Source organism: Polyodon spathula, chromosome 23 (genome assembly GCF_017654505.1).
Source record: "Polyodon spathula isolate WHYD16114869_AA chromosome 23, ASM1765450v1, whole genome shotgun sequence".
Lineage (NCBI taxonomy): Eukaryota > Metazoa > Chordata > Actinopteri > Acipenseriformes > Polyodontidae > Polyodon > Polyodon spathula.
The window spans coordinates 11,071,674-11,091,629 of NC_054556.1; the positions used below are offsets into that span (position 1 = coordinate 11,071,674).

Consider the following 19,956-nt stretch of genomic DNA (forward strand, 5'->3'; position numbering starts at 1 on the left):
ACCACTACCAGAGAGGCCTGCTATGAGAGAGGGAAGCAGTTTCAAGTTCTAAATCAAATGCATGTGCTGGTCCAATTCAACACAATACAATAATGGTTTTAGTTTATTTCAATGTTTTCTTTCCTTCCATTTCTATCTGAAAGTCAGATGTTGATCTGCAGTGGAGCTTCTTGAATGGTGGATGGAAGTTGTTAGGGTTCTATTGTGTAGTTTAGAGGACACTACACAGTTAGCAACTGTTTAAAGATCAACTTGTTACAGGTATGAACTACCACAGTTCTCTTAAGTAATGTATTGTACCCTTTCTGTTTAGAATACTCAGAACTGTAAAGCATCCCTAATTATCTGAATCATTTCTAGTCCATCTAGTTCACCAGCGTAACCATTAACCTGTCCCTCTGCAACACGCTGTCCCTAACGGATGTAAGGAGTTCCACATTGCTCCATATGGTATTTATATGTTTTTCTCACATCAACTGGTATTGCAGGCGTACAGATGACCTAAACAGAAAATAATACACAGGGAATCTAAACACAGGAAGAATATAACACACAAATCAACTTTTTCTTTAACATACAAATGATTGCAATAAATAATGTAAACTTATATCCAGCACAGAGATTTAAAAATACATCAGTGCCGCAGACACAGTGTTGGGGAATTTGTTACAGTTACAAGTTGAGCAAAATTGTAACTAGTTACACTAACATATTATTTTGAAAAAAAATTAACTTACAAATATCTTTTTCTATTCTTAGTCATCCCATCCACTAAATTACACATTTTCCAAGATAGGGCAATATAATTCTGGAAGCACCCATCAAGTCACGTAACCGAACCCGAGATGAGGAGGTTCTGTACAGTCTACCTGTTAAGGCAGCATGTTTTAATGTGTAGGTCACTGCCCTTGTTCATCAGCATTTATTCAGCTGAAACTGTTTCTAAAGGTCACTGGCTGGCGCATGTATGCTTTTGGTGTACCTGTTTATCCTGGAGACAGATCTTTAGAGCCTTGTGATTCTCATTGAAATCTCCAGGCTATCCTGCAATGTCACAGGTAATTTAACAACCTGAGTGCTGAGATGCATCCTGTTTAAGATCTGAGTTTGTACTTGCATTGAAAATCATTCATGCTGATATTAGCTTTGCAAATTAGAATATTAACTTAGGGTTCCAAATCTTTCTATTTAGCTTGAAATTAAAGTTCACCAACACAAACATTTTCATTTACTCACTGCAAGGGTAACGAATTGATCAACAACAAACAAGCTGATTAAATTTTCCTTTTTTATTTTTTGCAAACTAGCTCTTGCAGTTATTGTATTTGACGAAATAATTTGAACTCATGAAACTCATGAACTTCATGCACATGAAATCTCAATTCCATTAACATGAATAACAAACGAATGAGAAAAATATTGATATAAATTATTGAGAAAAAAAAAGTTAAATGGCGGTCTGTAGCATTCCAGATGGATTGTTCGCACAATATCTGAAAAGTTGCTACACTGTCTGACATTGAATTTATACCTCAAAATAGTACCTTCCAATTGCAAAAATGCTTGTTCTACGTATCAAACAACTTAGCTCTACGAATCTGTATTTAAATACCAAATAATATCATTTTTTATTTCTATTTTTTATTATTTTGGTTGAAGCTTTATGATAACCATGAAACAATTAACAGAATGACTGCTGTCTGTATTATATAGTGTTATTTCATTATCAACCTAACCCTATCCCCAACCATAACCAAATCTTTGTATTAAAACATTTTGGGAAAGCGAGAAAATCCTTAATAATTATTTTGTAATTCCTGTAAATCATTACCCAGTAATATTATTTTGTTACTAAAAACCTGTTGGAACAGGTATTACCCTTTATTAATACAGTATATTACAGAAATACATCTATATGTCAATTATTAACATTAAAAAATGTATATCAGATAAATCTTCACAACCCTCTAAATACTCTAGCTGGGCATAAACAAGACTAAGTTGCTCTGTTTGTGATATGGCTGTTTCACAGCTCCCTGAAACCTTTCTGTTACCCACAGGGTCACAAGCCCTAGTCTGAGAACCCCTGAAGTACTACACTGAATTCCTTATTCCAGTAGAATGCCTGCTTCTCCAATGGTGTTCCACTTAAATCCATTCGGAAACTAGAACAACTATACAATGATTCCAACGAATACACTTGAATTTGCTGCCATCATTTTTAAAGCGATTAAAGGTTTTCAGGTAAGAATGAATTATCCATAGACTGGTAGAATTTCATGTAGTGGAGTTATGGTAACACACATACAAACACAAACAAAAAGAAATTCTGTGTGCAGAGAGAGATAGCGGGAGATGGATGTTCTCTCGCTTCAGATCCATTTCTCTCAGACAGCTGCTCAGCAGTCCTGTTTACTCTCTCTACTGTTCCTCAACACACTGGAGAACTGAAGCATGACCAGCAAGCTACACTTCCAGAACCTGCTACCTGACTCTGAGTCTCCCTCCCCAACCTGGGATTTTGCTTTTGTTGCCCATGCGACACTTTAACAGCATCATTTAAAAAAAAAAACGTTTATAAGGTTACAATGGTTAAGACTTGTCAGCTAGGAAGCCAGTTTCCTTTATCCCTCTGCAATGTTCATGCTGATCACTTCAGAACAGGGGATAATAAGGCCCAGCGTTGTGGGCAGGTTTGAATCTATACCACAGGCTGTGTTAGATCAAGCTTGTATTCAGATCACCGCTCCCCACAGTGTCACCATGTAATCCCTCCAAATAGAGATCAGTGCTATACCACTTTGCAAGACCTATCTGGAGATGCCAAGCTCGGTACCAACCCATATTGTTTATTTAATGACTCTAGCTCTTTTTTTACATTGATAACTGAACTGTAATACATATTTTCTATTTCAGATATTCCTTTGACTCTTGATATTTTCAACACAACTTACTAGGGAACGTGGAAAATCAGTCGTAGCCCATATTCTAAATTGTTAGTTATTTGCTTTATATACATTGGAATTATTAAGTTGGTACAGAATAATATGTAACTAAATAAAGAAAACAATTCAGAGAGCCGGATTCAAGCTGGTGCATTACAATATAATTTGCAACACTTTAAAGTGAAAAGAACTCTCTGTTACTTAAACTCATTCTCCAGAAAACAATACACACTTCAGCTTTCCATATTACATTTATGTTGCTATTAATCCCAGATCTGTCAGGAATTTCTTGTTTCTCTTGCCTCAGTGGGCCCCTAATGAGACACTGTCCCATTTGAAATAGTAATAAATCTAACAAGAAGCGGTGGTGCTTTTTTCATTTTCATTTCTGCTTATAAACGTGATGCCTGCGAAAGGTGACTGGCTCAATAGTGCTGGCAATTGAAGCATCCTGTTACCTTTTTGGCTGACCGTGACTGTTGCTCTGAAGAACAGTTTAAACTTTTGTCATGCCACACTGAAGTGCTTACTGTTTCCTTCCAGCAGCATCACAGACAGGCCTCACCCTATCTGACACATAACAAACGCCCCTTCACAGCTCACTGTATCAAACAGTCCCCAATCCAACACCTATAGGGCAAGCTGTGGGTGGAGGAGAAATACCATTCTGCTTTGTCAGTTACAGTAACCTCACAAGCATGAAATGTCATAGCACAGCCTGCATTAAAACAAACAGAGGACACACCCAGTATCAGTGGTGATTTCCCAAGCCCCACTGGTTCTTTAACTTCTTTTGTCACATTCTGTCACCATCAGTAAAGCCATTTCAGAGCTGCAATAAGGCTGGGCAATGTGAAACGTTTAAAATTTTACATGCACCAATAAAAGTATATTTTTGATGACCATAAAACATTGGAACAGATGTCCTGCACCTGGCTTTGAGTTCACCGCATCCCTAGTCATTAGAGTGCGCTGCAGTGTGACGAGAAGAAACAGTCCCTGCCCATTTTCCTTTCTTACCCGAGGAATTGCAAGAGCCAATTTGATGCTCTGTGTGCGGCTGAATAGTTTTACACAACTCCTACACAGCCTATATAGGCTCACTGGATCCGGTGAATTTGCAAACCAGGATATTTTTCAACTTTGCTTACAGTTTCTGATTTGATTGTTTAGAAGCAGTTCCATGTACAATTTCAGTTTAATCAGTGCCCAGATGGATTGTGAGACACACTCATGTGTAGGTATATATGTATTCTACAACTAAAGCCCTTCTTGATTGTGATTTTCTACCCAACAAGCTGTCTACTGGCTCTCCAAGGAGGTGTCAGTTTAACTGCCAGGTTCCGAACATTTGGCTCCTGCAGGTGGCACCTGCCAAAGCTGTCCAGAAGCTACTTGACGATAAGTCTGTCAGGAATATGTTTTGTTCAAAGAATTAGAACTCAGACTTGGCTGTCATCTTGTATCAATCATGGCAGTTCTGTCACGTTTCTTCCCACGGTTACAATGGACAGTCAAAATGCTACTGTTGCATGACTCCAGCTGAGGTATTTATAGATATGTTAGGCGTGTTTCATCCCCTGAATCTTAGCTTCCTCTTTGACAACACGATATATTTATTGAAAACCTTTTTTTTAATGAATTCAGTGTATGACTATATTTTCCTGTTCTGGTAACTTTAAATTCCAATACTTTTTTGGAGAAAAAATACCCTATTACCCATTTTACAACAAAATCCTGATTCTTTTTTTTATTATTATTATTCAAACAGGAGGATCCTGTTTTAAAGTTATTCCTATAAAAAATAATGTTAAAGCTAGAAAGAACTCAGGGCCTCCAACTTGTTGCGCCATTGTTTCTTAGTGTAAAAATGCTGATGATATTTTCTACTCCGTCTTGGAGGCCTGGTCTCACCTCTGCTGAAACCTAATGTCTATTCCAGTAACCCATTTATAACTGCAGCCATGTCTTTTGAATTCTGGTGTTTTAGTTCTTATGTAGTAATTTGTTCAGCCCAAAATTGGCTTTTTTTTTTTTTTTTTTAAGGACACAACCCTACCTTGATACAATGCTGTTTAATCCACTTAGAGTACTTTAAATAGTTTGGTAATTAGAAAAATTCTCATATTAATAGCTTTGGAAAGAAAGTTTGGATTTTAAACCAGAATATGTTTTTCAAAACAGAGAGCTGTTAAAAGGAAAAATCCTGCGGCAGTCAAAATCTGGCATGGTTGAATGCTTTCAATTTACAAAGCAAGAGATTTCTCATCTTAAGAGCACTCATTATGTGAAACATTTTCACTACATTGGCTGGCAAACATTCTGTATCATTGTAATGTTCTTTTCCAAAAAGTCGTAAAATGAAGGCCATCTGGCCCCTTAATTCTGGGACCCTTTAAGACAGGATTTTTAACTCCCCTCTAAACCACAGATTTTATAAACATGTAAATTGACTATGCATCATGCAAGCTGCTTCATTAAATAGATTTAGTTGATTAATTGCAACATGGATTCAAATCCTACATCTTGATAAAAAAAAAAAAAATCTATCAGAATATTACGATTTCATCACAATAGAGGGCGTTACAGTCACCTGCACTTGTGGTCCAGTTTCTGTGTATTTCTTACTGCTTCAGATAGTCCCACCCTATAAAACAAACAAAGCAAGCTGTATTGAGAGGTAAGTTTTAAAACATGGAATCTTAATGCGTCCCCTTATTAATGAGGCCAGGTAATTTAATAATTGATTCATAATAGTTGTTAATAATAGCATGTTTATTGGGTACAAAATGAATACATGTATTCAACTTGATGATGAGGATATTCTGTTTAGGGTTTTATATTCTCTTGTTTTTCTGTCTGTTTGTCTACCACACTACTGGGTGTATCATAATCTGGGGGTGTATGAAGTAAATAATGTAACTAGGTATAAAAAAGGCATTTTCTTTTGCTAAAATTGGTCAGATTATGATGTGTAAAACAAAACTTATTTTAACTTTGGCAATCACAATGCAAAAAAAACCCCACAAAACGCTTATACGATGCCTGAAATGATCCCACGCCCCATACTATTGTGGAACAGGAACAAGACAACATGGTTAAGAGGGACCATTATTTACACTTAAATAATGCAGAAATACGGGCTGTGAAATGGGAACAATACAATCCCCATTTGAGTAATGACCCAAGAAATGTGTCTCTATATCGAAAACAGCTGACAACAGTAGGTAGTACAGAGGAGGCAGCAACAGTAAGAAGCAAAAATGCTGTGCAAGTATCACTAGCTCGTTAATATGCAGTTACATTTTAATTAGGAATATAGATTAGGAGGTGCCAACAAAACAAGAGGTGGAAAATAGTCCTATCCACCACAGCAGTGTAATATATTATTCTGCCATCTGATACAGTTTTTGTCTTTTCACTGCTTTCAATTTGGAATCTTTTCCTCCGCCAGACAAGAGACAGAACTGAAGTGTCTCTATAACCGAAAGCAGCTATAAGGCTGTGCAAACAAAGTGCCTTTCAAACACTACTGGAAACAACAGCCATATTCTATCAGGCTGACTCTTCACGCCGCAGATCTGAGATAACCTTTCTCTATGCCGCTGCTGTTCTGATGTTCCAGGTAAGCGCAGACCATTTATTGAGGGAGACAAAAGGAAATCTTTGGGGGATGGATTGCTCTTACACTGATGTATATTCTTCACAGTTTTGTGGTAAAGTCTGTTTGATACAACAGGCTGTTATCCACCTTTTGGCTTCACTGAGAAAATGCAAAAATAATACTGTTAGAAAAAATGAACTATGGCAAGAAGCCATATGCTGACCACAAACAAAGAACATAACCTTTTTGAGGAAATGTTTCAAGCACTTCCTTTAGCTATTGGACTGTAAACAAACTGGACTGCCAACATGATCTGCTTTTTGATGAAATGGTGTGAAAAAGAAGATATGAACAAATGTAGGAAACAGACACCATGAGATTATATTAAACCATTTCAGTGTGTTGGAAATCTTATTTCCAATGTTAACTAAAAGCGTTTTTTTTTTTTAATTTTATAGATTTATTAAATATAATTTTGAACAGATGGAAATGTTCTAGACTAAACACTCAGTGAGGTCTATTCAATTAATCTAAGCTTTGGGGAATCTAAATACAGCCATCATGTAACATTGCAATATACACCTACATTTTTCGTATTTGTGCAGACAGAAATAAAGTAAAGAGACTAGCACACACGATTGGATATGTGGCTATAATAACTTTGAGAACTTTATCAATTATTTAAACCATGGTGGCACAGAGATCTGCCACAGACTGGATTAATTGACTTGACCCCATTTGTGTGTAAACGTTACCCTGCCAAGACACACCACAACTGGGGTTTCCTTTCAGTGGTAAGGATAAGTGGTCGACACAATCCAGAGGGACCCCCTCTTCTAAAATCCAGCTGTGAATTTTCCTGGCAGGGTATAGGTTGATCAAAAACCCTTTAGTTTTATGAATATTGATTTAATTGAACCTGTAGAATCTTAAAGTCAATATTGCAATGCTCAGTGTTCAAATGTGTTCTTTTTTATGTTGGGGCTTGTGAGGTTATAATGACCAGGAATGGTTCCCACCAGCAGTAAGAGTCACAATTAATTTGAAATGTGCTGGAAATAGTAAACTAAGTGTGGCACTGATTGGTCAGTGTTAATTAGATTTGTTTGTGTCATCCATAGAAAAATAATTATAACATTGTTTATATAGAGAGTTAACAGAATAATTCTAGTTATCTAATTTTAACCCAGATGTCGTAGATTTCAAAGTAGGTTATGAACTATGTTTACCAATCATTCCACCCTGGTATTGAAAGTTTACACTTCTGCAGCATCCCTTCCGTCTCCTTCCAGAGGTCACGTGAAGGTACTTAAAGACAAACAAGTGAGTCATTGGAAACGCAACGATTGGTTATTAAGGAGAGCCAACGTGGGAGGCTCCTGGGAGTTTGAGTTCTTGTAAAACTGCCAAAAGCAACTCAGTTCCTCCCTAACAAATGGTTTTCCAAATACTCTGGTGTTTTCAATGCATTGAAGTGCAGCTTTAAATATCAGGAAGACACCATTGGTTAATTTAATTTGCAACTACAAAAATCAATAACATAATGTGTGTGTATATATATATATATATATATATATATATATATATATATATATATATATATATATATATATATATATATATATACACACACACACACACACACAACCTACTCAGCAATTTGAAGAGGCAAGAGAATTTTTATTGTGAAACAACAGTTAATAATAATTTTAAAAAAAAACGGAAATGTCTTGGTTAGATAGGTATTCACCCCCCTGAGTCAATACTTGGGAGAAGCACCTTTGGCCGCAATTACAGCTGTGAGTCTTTTGGGATATGTTTCTACCAGGTTTGGTGGACAGCAATCTTTAAGTCTTCCCACAGATTCTCAATCGGATTCAACTCTTTGACTTTGACTTTGACTGGGCTTTGATTGGGCCACTCTAGGACATTCACTTTCTTGTTTTTAAGCCACTCCAGAGCCGCTTTGTCTGTGCTTGGGGTCATTGTCCTGCTGAAAGGTGACTCTCCGTCCCAGTCTTAGGTCTTTTGCATACTGAAGCAAGTTTTCCTCAAGGAGTTGCCTGTATTTAGCTCCATCCATTTTGCCCTCTACCTTTACAAGCTTCCCAGTCCCTGTCAATTAAAAGCATCCCCATTGCACACAGATGGACTTATTGTGTGAATTCTGAAGGCAGTTGGTTGCACCTGAGCTTACTTAGGAGTGTCATAGCAAAGGGGGTGAATACTTGTCTAATGAAGACTTTATAGGTTTTATTTTGAACTGATTTGTTTTCTCAGCCCCCATTTTTTCACACATTGAAAGTGATGAGTAGGTTGTGTAAATCAAAGAGAGAAAAAAATTTCATTTAAATGCATCAAGATTTCAAGGTTGTATCGCAATAAACTGTGAAAACCTCCAAGGGGGGTGAATACTTCCTATAGGCAATATATATATATATATATATATATATATATATATATATATATATATATATATATATATATGTGTGTGTGTGTGTGTGTGTGTGTGTGTGTGTGTGTGTGTGTGTGACGGTGCACACACCGGCATTAGTCAAGTTATATTACGTGGAATTATGATCTTTGAACCCCAATATTTCTGATCTCTTTTCCTGCTTTGAATCTTAAAGGAGGTTATTTTCTCATTCTCATGGTATAGTAGAGAACTGAAATGAACAACAGAAAATATTTGAAACACATGGAGATAACTGCTCATGGAAATAGCAGTGAATATTTAAGAAAGCGCAAGATTAATGGCCAGGAAGCAATCCTTTTAATGCCTCATTTAAAAACTGTTATCTGGCAAATCCATGCTGGTGTATTAATGATATATTTGTTTAACCTTTTTATTTAATTTATTTAGTATGTATTTCAGTGTGTATTGTAAAGCTCTCCTATAAATACATGGGCCATAAGACAGTGTCAACCAAGATTTATTACCTCTTGTTGGAAGTAACACCATTATTACTGGTCTTCCTTTTGTGTGGAATATCTTTTATTTCTTTGCTTGTTTTTCATACTGAATTTCAGGATATGCAGATATTTCAAATAAATCAGACCATATAACATAAAATATTTGGCTTCTTGCTAGCTGGGCTTAGTGAGACAATTACCACATAGCACTGAGAAGTGACAAAGCACTAGGAAATGACATAGCACCAGGTAATGTAGTGTAGTGCTGATGCTGTCTATGCTCCCAAACTATGCTTAACAAACACCATGTAACAAATTCATTTATAATCACCCCTATAAGGTTAAATACAGTGACAATTATTTATTTTACATGGTTTTAAAAAAACATTTACATAAATTGATGTTCAATCACCCATTTAATGAAGTTTAGTTACTGGTACACATTATAAAACAGCTGCTACAGATTTGTGAAACATACCCATATGAAAATGACTTGATGATATAAGTATTAAAACCTAGAGCTAGCTTCTCAATGCTATTTACTCCAAATCGTAATTAGCAAATTTCAGCTAGTAAAAATGATTTCCATTCCATGAGCGTAATTGTTAAAACTTTATGCTGATTTGAACTTTGCTCTCGTTAGGATAAGCACCAACTCAAACATAGCTTTACAGTAAACTAATGTGATCCATCTGCATCTCCATCCATTTGCGTTTCTTTCCATCTGATAATGTAGATATCCCTCTGCCTGGTGTTGATGGCTGAAGTGCGATGCTGGCTCAGGGTATCAACCAGAGTGTGGTCTCCCCAGCGCATCAGCATGACAACCACCTGGATTGAGCTAAGTAGGGTACGTCTCTCGGGTCTTCAAGTGGGCACCTTCATTCCTCTGTGTTTCATCAACTAGCCCACGACACCTCAAGAGGGCTCGACTGTGATTCTGGCTTCCCAGCATCACCCCCCTCCATCCCCCACTCAACACAACCCAGCTTATTTACCTGTACATCAGCATTTCTTTCTTTCTATTGTGCTTGAGATCCCCAACCAATATCTTTCCTTCTCAACCAAAGCCAGTTGCTGCTTCTCTCGGCTGCTTCAGATAAGTTTTTCACTGTGTGATACAATTCTTGGCCACTGAATCCGATGTCTCTGAGAAACCAGGTTGTAGAATATGCTACAAATCCTTGACAAACCACTGGGTAAACCCGGACTCTCCATCCTTGCTGTTCCACTTCAGCAGCTAGTTGAGCATACCACAGTTTCTTCCTCTCATACGCCTCATCTACAGTATCCTCCTATGGTACTGTTAACTCTACCAGGTGAACAAAGCGTACTGATCCAGACCACAAGACAATATCTAGTCGAAGGTTAGTGGAGGTAATCTCAGAAGGAAAAATAAGCCGTTGACCAACATCTGCCAGCATTTTCCAGTCTCTAGCAACTTCCAGTTGTCCTGGATGAGGCCTGGTTTTAGCATCTTTTCTTGGTGGTTGCTCTCCTGGGCGGAGGAATGTTGTCTTTTGTGTGTAATGTTTTGATGGAACTGATGGAAACTTATCCAGTTACCAAACCAGAAAATCAAGTGTGATCAGTCTAAAATTGTTTATTATTCAATTTAGAAAAGTAAATGCTTTTTATTTTTTCCTTCAGACACAAATTGCACTAATGATGCTTAGGAGTAAATAGCTTTGAGAATCTAGCCCTTATTATTCATTGTTTTAGATAGTAGTTGTTTATGTCTTAAATATATTGTACAGCTGGAGACAAACAATATCTTCATGAACATACTGAACATAGATATGAGCAAAAAAAAAAAAAAATTATATTAATTTTAATTAACATATACATTTATAGTTATTTATGTCACTCAAAATAATGCTTGTGTGCAAGTCAGTCACCTTGAATCCCTGTATGTATATATTTCCAAATTCACTTGGAAGAAACACAATTTTCAGGCAGTCCCTTGAGATGTCGTTATAAAGAGGTTTGACTGTAAGTCTAAACACTGCACAGAACCAAATATGCAATTAAAAAGTAACTAAGATTTAATATCAATATTTCCAACCTTAGTTAGCTTCAGTGCCCTTTCAATTGTTTTAGGGTATTGTTAAGTTTTCTTTTTTTATAGAGTAAAACAGGATGGTAGTGTCTGTGAGTTCCAACAAACTCTTTACAATCCATTTTCTTACTGCTTATTACCTTCAATAACATTACTTGTCCACTTTTTGTTGTACAGAGAATATTTTGATTATTTACATGATTCAAGATATACATATATTTACATTTTTAAGTTGATTCAAGATATACAATCACAATTACAATGCTATAACAAACTGCTGCATCCTGGTTCTCTCGTTGTAGTTCACGTGGTCTGATTGCATTGCAACTAGAGTTTGAACTACAAATCCTTTTCTTGAAGAATTATCATATTTATCAACTGACTTAATATAGGTTACACGCAAGCCGGTCCTATTTAAGTAATGTTGCCTGTCAATGAAGGCTCTACCCTGTGGTAAATGATTGCGATGGGAATTATCTGTCCTGAGCCGAAAGCAAGGTCGCTAACGGTAACGCCTTTATCGAGAGGGCACTATTGCTATTAGAAAACGATTTTCACATTATTTTCTTTCAAACAACACTTTAAAACATAGATTTACCTTGAACTTGTAATGATTCTTCTGGTAGCCTTGTGCTGAGAAAAATTTTAGGAAAATAGTCCCGAAAATGTTCATAAAGGATGACATGCTTAAAAACAAGCAAAGAACTTTATTCAACAAGTAACTTTTTACTTGTCAGTTACTTTGAGACTGTGCCAGATATCTCAATTTATCAATATTACTGAACTATCCATGTGTAGGTTTGTTGCTGTTTGTTGCCTTCGGCTCAGGAAGCATAACTGTAGTCGCATTGAAATATAGACTCATCACCGACGGGCCCTATCGCTTAAATAACAAAAACAAATAGGCCTATATATTCTAGCAACATTACATAGCCAACTATTTCTAATAATTATATTAAAAATAATGTAGGTGCTACAAATTGCACTTTTCTTTTTTAAAAATATATATCTATTATGTTTGGATTTGTTCATTAGTAGCCTATGCCTTATGAATACCTATAACAACCTACTGAGACAACTAAATCTAGAGTAAATTTAGCTATTCAAAATATTACTATTACTTTTGGCATAATGACCTTCTGAGGATTTTGCCATTGGTGTCTTTCTTAGCATTAGCAACATACAAGATCTATCAACATTAAACATTTCAAGCAGGTGCTTGCTTGGGTTTGTTTAGCAAATAAGCTGACATGCAGCAAAGAAAGGGGTTGCATCATTCTGGTTCATCCATACTGATAGCATTGTGAGGATGCTGCCCCAATGCTGATGACACTTGTGTTTCCTTTTATCTCCTCGCTGATTATGGGTATTTTGGTGATAATAAACATGCAGCTGGTGTCCTGATAAGAATCTGAAGCTGGCTATTTCTTGAAGCAGATCACGAATGACAAGTGCAGCTCTGAAGTTACAGTTCAGTCTTTCAATACAATGTAGTGCAGGATAACAAAAGCAAACAAGCACAACTGTTTTTTTTTTTTTTTTTTTTTCTACCTAAAACGTTAATGCTAGTAAGTAAAGAAACACTTGAATAAAAGAGTGATGGCTTACTTTAACCCTCAACTTCCCTGAAGGAATTGGAGGCAGTAATTATTGATGGATAATCAGGTATCCCTCCAATATAATCAATGGCATGCTGGCTGTCCATTGTGGCTCTATATCACTCTCTTCATTCATTAATATATTGCATCCATGTTTGCATACTGCATCAGTGTTGTGTTTGAACAGGGCTAAAGAAATTGATAGGGATACAGCTAGTGTCACTACAAGTGGCCCTTGTGTCAGTTCTTTTTTGCTGGAAAGCCCTTGAGACAAGCCTTAAAATTATATTAAGCTCATTAGCCTCGGTCGTCATACGCACAGAGAAAACCAGATCAAAGGCAATCAAAATGGACACTTTCTCACCATGTAGGGCATGAATTACACGGCTCTTCTCTTGTGTGCACACACATTGGCGTCTGCAGCCGTAAGCACGTTGCGCACTGTGCCTACAACTGGTTTGCAAAAGTTTGGCTTCATAACTGCGGACTCACAAATAATTAATCTTGTGAGATCGATTGAAGCTGAACAGACATTTTAAGCTTATAGGACTGTACTGTTTATTTAGCAGTAGTAATGAACAAAAGGAAGCAGATAAGTTTGGATGAAGCCTTGAAATAGAACGAAAATCTTTCTTCTGACGACCCAGAATGTCAGAGGGAAAGAATCAGTAAAAGCACCAAACTGTATTTCTGGCACTAACGCTGGGTGATATACGTTGGCATACATTAGTGCCACATTATCTGAATTCTGCTTCTCTTCCAGGATTGAACACAGTAAGTGCACAATTATACAAGTTTTCTTTATATTTTAATTTTATATCCCCTGCATATAACATAGAGCAATATTCTAAAGCTAAAAAACAACAACACTTTGTTTATTTTTAATTGTAATTCCCAAGTACAATATTCACTGTTGTAACTGACACTAAGTTATTTCTAATAAGATGGATGAACGTAAGGGAACTGTATGTTGGAGGGGCCTGTCGTGTAACATACCTGAAAGGGTGGATCACACATCATCATATCAGAGCAACCCACATAGTTTCTGAATGACTGAAATCCCTTCTACAAGATTTCATATCTATTCATTTTCTGTTGCATCGAACCTCACTTAATGGGCTTTTATTCAAAATTTGAAAGCTGCCACACCTTTGCTTTGCATTTAGACAACTACTGTAGCTCCCGAGACAACAAAAGCGCAGGCAGAACTAAGTTGCTGATTTCATCAGGAATCCCTTTGAATGTGGAAAGATTTAGAGATGCCTTCAACAAACTGATGCATCAAATAAAAATAATGCCAGATTCATACTGATCTGCAACTTTAAATCGCTTAGCTGCACAATGCTGACCACCTTGAAATAGTTTCAATGCTTCACTGAAGAGAAGGTAATTGACCCAAAGCAGTATTGGAACCCTTTAAAGGGCTAACAGTCCTCCACAATCCTCTAGCCTATTATTTATTCACTGTGATTCATGAAGAATCTATCTAACTGGCTGCCATCTTGCTTTCAGGCACTGTGAAGGGAGCCAGTAAAGTTGAATGATCACAAGTTTCATCAGGAACCTGGAATCAAAGAAAGAAGGCAAAATAACACACAAAGATGGTATCCCAATTAGACAGACAAAAATACAAATATCAGGGCTAATTAAAAACGTATTTTCATTATGATTTTCATTATATTTATTGTGTTTTTCATTATTATGATTGTGCTAGTGTTTGTTTTGGATAGGCAGGGAGGGGGTTAAATCCTTTCCCTGCCAAATACATGTGAAAATGTGGCTGGAACCTTGATTAGCTAATTGTTAATTATTGATTAATTGGGCTCCAGCCACAGGCTATGAAGGCCAGGAAGAATCCTTTGTCTTCTGGGTGGAGAGAGAGAGAGAGAGAGAGAGAGAGAGAGAGAGAGAGAGAGAGAGAGAGAGAGAGAGAGACTGCACAGCCACACAATTTTTGCCCTACATTTCTGCCTTTTGTGTACTGAAACCTGACATCACACACATCAGCCATCCTGTCACACTATTAAAATTACGTTTTTGTAGAGCTAATAAAGTAATGCCAGTCAATATTGCCTAATGCATATTGCATCACTAATTTGATGTAACTTGTATTATTTTGTTAGCTCTTTATGTTAGTCCCTGACCACTGATAGACATTAGTTAGTAATTAAATTTCATATTATTGTACTGTTTCTCCTGAACTGAATATCAGTCTGTGGCAGAGCAAAGCTCTGCCCTTTTTAAATTGGCAGGGATGGGGTTAATTTCCCCTACCTGCCTGGGTTTATTATGTTCAGGTGGCTGGGGTTGATTAGTTGATTAGGTTAATTAATGATCAATCAGTGCCCAGCCACCTGACATAAAAGGAGGCCTCTGCTTCCCTCATTTGTGAGGAGGGAGTTGAGGAAGCAGGTTGGTGTGTTGTTGGTTGTGGTGTTTCAATTTTCTAAATTCAGTGAAGGCATTGCCCAGCCTGGAAACCTTTGTTTTGTATGTTTTGCTTTTTTGTCTTTCTTTTTGTGTTTCAATCCCTTTGTTTTGGCCCTTGTGCCTTTTTATTTTTGTATCTATTTATAACAAAAGTATAGTTTTTTTGAACTGCAGTCTGTCTCTGGGCCTCTATCCACTTGCCAGCCTCACACAGTCCTTCTGTATGGTTAGAGATGGTATATGGATAAGTGCATAGTTGCTCTGGGGTAAACTTAGGGGCTCGAGCTGAGAGTTGAACTCAGGATTTCTCAGTTCTGTCTCTTCCTTTTCACTAGAGGAAACTGGCAGCTGAATTCATTTATGTCCTGACAGCTTCATACATACCAATCCACATTTCTTTGTCAGCCAGTTTATATGGACTACAGGGATATCCCCAATTGAAATTCACTTAGCCTTCCATGAGAATGACATTATGGTTCTAGGGACATTTCTGGCCATGGCTGCTTCAATTTGGAATAAGTTACTAGTCGACAGCAATGCTGCTGAAATGAGCTCTGGGTTTAAAATGCTGTCAAACTCTTTCTACTAGAACAAATTGAATGTCATCTTGTCAATTGATCCAAATACTTTTTTTTTTTTCTTTTTTTTTTTTTTTACTAAATATAAAATGCCATTCTTGTATATGCTCTATGTGTGTGTATGTATATATGTATTTTTTATATATAGATAGATAGATAGATAGATAGTGGACCCTAATGTTGATGGGATACAGCCATCTGAAATGCCATTGTACCAAATAGTCTGTATCACATGGAACTGAAACACTGTTTTAAGATTTACAATGATTTACAGTGAGGTAGGCTCAAACATAAACTACTAAAAAAACTGATAACTGATTTAGAACAGAGGAATGTTCTAAATCTGTTTCAACTTACTTTACAACAGGGTCCTCTGGTCCTGGTTTCTGTGCTGAGTTTAAAGTATTGGTTTGGGTTAACTTTGACAACTCCTTCCCCCATTCTTCATTATTCGATGCTAAATAGATTCAGTTGTTGTCTTCAAAGCTCGTTCCTTTAAACCCTGAGATTACTCTGGTTGCTCGTCTTTGGACTCTCTCTAGGGCCACAATGTCCCTTTGGTGCTGTGGTGAGCAGAATTGATGCCGTGGTGTCACTAGTGTATTATACAACCTTGTCATAACACCTCTACACTTTTGGTTATATATACCCAAGAATTATATTAACGACAACTCCTTGAGAGTGGACTTTTGGTGTTTTGGGATTACTAAGTCATGCCAATGGCCTAGATGCTGAAAGCACAGCATTTCTTTTTCAAAGTAAGAAGGAGCTGAAACACTCTGTGCAACATCCCATTTGTTTTTATTACTGTTTACATGTGCGTCCTGTGGGCCCAAGCAGTGAAGAACATAATGGAACTTTAAAGATTTTGTTTGTATTTACTAGCAATTTCAGTTATTAAATATTCGCAAGAGTCAGAGAGTCTGCCACTTAGTCTAGTATATAATTGTCATCTTCTGTTTACCATACAACAATTTTTTTTTTTCACTGTAGTCATTTTGGGATTGATTTCCACAAACAGCATTACAGTCAAGTGAGGGTAGAGACCAACACCAGAAATCAGATTTTGCAAAGTGGCATAAAAAAGGTACTGTAACTCAAGCATGATTGTGTTTTACAACCTAGAATAACAATGTGTTATTATTATTATTATTATTATTATTATTATCTTAAAAATATCATCATATGTTGTTGTTTATGTCGTATACCAGTACTGCTATCAGAATGTTAAACTCCTGAGAGAAAATTTGAGTAGTTTTAAAATCCAAGCATTGAATTCAAATGAGAATTGGTACTGGTGTCATGTGATTTTTCGATACACCTTTTGGTACACTGCTTCACTAACCTTGACCAGCTTTAATATATATGCCCAGTATCTTTTCCTTCCTTGAAAAGGATCACGCCGATTAGAATTTAATATGCAGGTAATATAATAATAATAATAATAATAATAATAATAATAATAATAATAATAATATCCAATACCTCTCATTAAGCCACGGAAACACCTAACATAGCCCACAATGTAAAATGTATGTAAATCACCAGCACAATGTGAAACTCCATTAATCACAGAGCCACAGTAATTCTAAATAATTCTAAAAATACAGTAGCAACTGTAAACCACTAAACAGGTTCATTAGTCTTGTGTTGGTAAGGCTGGTGGCAGATTTGGTAAGGCAAAGCAATAGAAAGTTGCAGTCAGTGTGAAAGCAAATGAACAGAGGAGATCTGCTTAAGGTTAAATGTAGTAGAAAGCAAGAACTTGAGAGCTGAAAGACTGTAAGTAAAACCTACCAGTGCCAGTAGCTGAGTACAGCACCTCAGCTAATGACTTCAAACATCTACGTTTTGTTCAGTTTAACAATGCAGAAAAAGAGTTTATAACTATACCTAGCGTGGTAATATTGAGGTAAGCCTTCAGCCCACTTCAGCCTTTAGAAGAAAAAAAAAGATGATTGCAGCCTCCAAATTGGATGATGGATAAGTAAAGAACTTGAGTCTCCAGTGATTATTGTATTTATATCCCTACTCGCTATCAATTTGTACACAATGACAACCCCACCAAAATTAATCATCACTTAAATCACTTGCAATTAGTAGCAGTGGCAATAATAAGTCACACTCTATTTTCATACATGCTATCTATGTCATTATCACAAACAGCAAACAAGCTGTTTAAAAGAAAGCCTTTGGAGGGAGAACATTTTCAGACATTTTTTCTCCTATAATCTCTTGATCAAAGGATTTTCTACTCATTATTTAGAAAAATGAACTGAAATGAAGCCCTTTCTTAATGCAATAACATAAATGCATGCATACATTAATAAAAGCTTGAGCCATGAAAAGCAAGATGATAAAAAAAGCAGTAATACTTTATTTAGCTTGCCATAAATGAGTATTTCATTGAAATGCAATGAGCCATTTATTGAAGTTTGCTGTAAGAGGCAATTGGCTTGGTTGTGGGATTGGAGGACGCCCACTGACCTTCAGTTTTCCAGAGCTGTTGTGGGGCGTTGCTGCAGTGTGGGACTATAATAATAACAATAAAATGTTGTTAAGTTTTGGAACAATACTAATTTTAAAGTATTCTTTTAAATACTAACATCTGGAGATATTAAACCAGTGGTTTGCTGTACAACATTACCATGAGTGAATCCAAGATATTGTGTCAGTATGACTTTCCCAGATGAACGTACACACAGATGGCACAGATTTATTTATTAATTTTTATTATTATTATTAATCCATCCATTATCATTAACCGTTTAATCCTTTACAGGATCATGGTGAGCTGGAGCCTAATCCAGCTGACACAGGGTGCAAGGTGGGACTACACCCTGGACGGGACACCAGTCCATCGCAGGGCACCACACACACACAGGGCAATTTAGAGTGACCAATCAACCTGTGGTAGTAAACTGGAGTACCTGGAGAAAAGCCATGCGAACATGAGGAGAACATGCAAACTGCACACAGACAGTCCCATAGGCTGGAATTGAACCCAGGACCGTGGTGCTCTGAGGCAGCAGTGCTAACCACCACGCCATAAATGAACCACCATGATCATAAATGTGTCCAGAAACAAACATCAATAACATCAATAACAATTTATGTTGTACAGGCCTGAAAAAAAGGTATGCTGCCAGCATAACCGTTATTCAAAAAAAGCTTAGTATTGGTGTCATAAGCTTTGAGTTCAACTCAATGAAATAGTTCCATAAATCATAACTGTTGTGCACTTCCATTCTGTATGTATAATGCTTACTGAGTTAAAAGACAGCTGTCACTTTGCAGGTTGTCTGTTATGTTATCTCACTTCAGCAGAGCTGATCATGGCTGCAAAGCATGTCAGTTATTAAATGAAGCAGCTGGTTTTGACAGCACAGAAGACCTTGAAGAGGCGGGGACAATACCTCTCTCCAGATGAGATGGCCAGGGAAGTACAAGACAAGAGTTCTGTAATTATTTTGTTATCGCTAAACGTTATCATTCGGTTTCACTGTATATGTTCCCGTGTCTACCTTGATGTAAAAGTAATGTATTATTTTATTGAGTCATGAGCCATTTTGCATTGTTTTAATAACAGAGCCTTCTCAATTGCACAACAGTCATAAGTAGTTATGGTTACCGCAGCAGCAGCTTTCTGGCAATGTTACTGCCACCTTATCAAAATACACAGCTGTATAAAAACTTGCTTGCACTTGTAATTACAGGACACAAAAGTAGAATAACAAGGTAATAACTGGGCAACTGTAATAATAGGAGATTTATTGTGGAATGACAGTATAATTAGATGGAAATCACCTTTACCAAGCAGTGGTCTTTA

General features: G+C 36.8%; 1 long non-coding RNA gene across 1 annotated transcript; it reads left to right on the top strand.

Annotated features, from left to right (window-relative positions):
- The first annotated feature begins 6,174 nt into the window (after window positions 1–6,174).
- LOC121297818 lies at window positions 6,175–14,845 on the top strand. Its single transcript, XR_005947221.1, has 3 exons — window positions 6,175–6,570; window positions 10,199–10,312; window positions 14,632–14,845. It is a non-coding gene; the product is annotated as an uncharacterized LOC121297818 (long non-coding RNA).
- The last annotated feature ends 5,111 nt before the right edge of the window (window positions 14,846–19,956 follow it).